We start from the raw sequence: 2,231 nt of genomic DNA on the forward strand, positions 1-2,231 counted from the left end.
TCTCAAGCTTTGATTTGTCCTAGCTCTTTCCTAAACAATTTTGAAAGGTGACTTTAAGACATTGCAGACTTACTCACATAGACAGACTGCTCTGTGGCCTTGTTCCTTGTGTGGCTTTTTTCACTCAGACAAGCAGATAAATAGAACAGTGATGAGTGGATAACTATCATTGCTCAATAGGGGTTGTCTGTATCTTCCAGTGAAGCATCTGAAGTGGGATTCATCTGTGCAGAATTAGTTATCTATGCTTTGAATGTCTCCATCTGAGCCAGTCACCTAGGGTGGGATTCCTCTTGTAAGTTATCCAAGGTAAGTTGTGTACTTTAGGAGCTAATCAGTTGGTCTTCAGACTCCACAGACTGCATGAACTGAGAAGCTGATTCAGATACCCACACACAGGCATCAAGTAATACTTGCGATGTCCTAAGGTCTTTGAAAAACCTGGATAAGCACAGTAGCTATAACACAGGACCAATAGAAGATCTGTCCTCTCTCTAGAGTGGTGGCTGGATGCCAAACAGGACACCAAACAGCATCTCCAATTGCACTGGAAGCCCATGTGTGCAACGCTGGGTTGAATCCTACACCTCCCTTGATTCTGAGAGGACTTGAGAGAAATTGCTCAGCTTTAGACACTCAGATTCAACACACCCAGAGCGTGCTTCTTGAATCTCAATATTTGTGTTTAATTCCATCTGAGATTCCCTGCACAGTAACATGCCTGGCTTCTGGATGACACTCTGGAAGAGCATGCATGTTTGCTAGATTCTCTGTCATAACTGCTAGCCACAGAAAACTTCTTGGATACCCTAGAAGATTTCATATGGCACTAGGCTCCTCTGTTTAGCACCTGAATTGTTCCCCTCAAGCAAGGTGAGGTGGATCTCCTTCCTAGACTTCCTTTATAGCCGTTGAATGTGCATCTCCTTGGTTTGCTCAAGGAACCTGTGTCCCCAGGGCTTCCCTCTGAAAATCATCGCACCATTGAAATAGTGGTTGGAAGGGACCTCCAGATGTCTCTAGGGGGGCCTGTCATCTTTGTGACTGTCCTTAAAAGAGTTAAAGGCACCTGGGAGAGCTCCTCTTCGCCTCCTCTTTGCCAGACTAAACAAGTCTCACTCTCTTAACTTCTCTTCACAGGACTTGTGCTGGAGGCCCCAAACCCTGTTCTGCTGGGCCCTCTTTATRTTTTTCTTCATCTCCTCTGAACTGGAGGGCCCTAGAATCAGTAGTCAAGTTATGGCCTCACCATCCCTGACTGACAGGGGCAATAGCTTCCCTCAGTGTGCTGTCCTCAGCCCTCCTTCAGGCTTTTCTCTCRAGCAAGACAGCCATATCCCTCTGAGGAAAAGCATGAGCACATACAGAGGTCAGCTTATTACAGGGTTCACTCCAGCCGGCTTGGCAGCCTTCACCTGGCTTTGTTTTACAGCGTTGTCCCAAAAGACTTGAACTCTCAAGTGTCCCCAGCTGTTGTCATGCAACATGCCAGGGAAGGCTTTAGTGACCAGCTGATGAGGAAACTTTCATAGCACAGGCCATCTCAGAGGAGGTGGGATGAATTCTCCAGTTCCTGTGGTCTTTGTGAGGAACAGGACCCTTGAAGTCATCTTGGAGCTGACTGAGTTGAAAAATGCTATTTTTCTGTGGTTCATCATGAAGACATCAGGTCTTGGAGAAGGAAGATAAAAAAGTCCTTCAAAATAATGTGGTACTCAGCTATTGCTAACTTGATGTGAGACTTGTTTATCTAAATCTCCCAGGATTTTTTTTTTCCCAAAGTGAAGCCTCTGAGGGGTAAATTCTTAGAAAGAATCTAATTACTTTTCTTTTCGGCATTTTTCAGACCAACTATCAAGTTCTAGTGGTTCTTTGTGAAAGGCACCTTCTTCATTACAAGTTAAAAAAAAAAATCTTTTGCCTTTGTGCCACACACTGGCTTTCTGGAACTCCTACTCTGGGAGGTTTCATATTTATTAATTGTTTTGCATGTTGAACAGTCTCATTCTGATAAGAATTGTCCACGTTTATGCTGAGCAAGGAAATCATTGCTCAGTTGTCATTATACTGATTTCAGCTTAGCCAGCTCTGCAGGATATCCATAATTCTTCCAGCAACTGGAGTGTGAATGTCTTCTTGTTCTAAGACTATGATTCCTATTGGTCAATGCAGCATGCACTTGTTTACTTGTATACGTCCTGTTGGTGGCTGTGCAATAAGTAACTGAGCTA

This window comes from Apteryx rowi, unplaced genomic scaffold (assembly GCF_003343035.1).
Source record: "Apteryx rowi isolate R43461 unplaced genomic scaffold, aptRow1 scaffold_1568, whole genome shotgun sequence".
Lineage (NCBI taxonomy): Eukaryota > Metazoa > Chordata > Aves > Apterygiformes > Apterygidae > Apteryx > Apteryx rowi.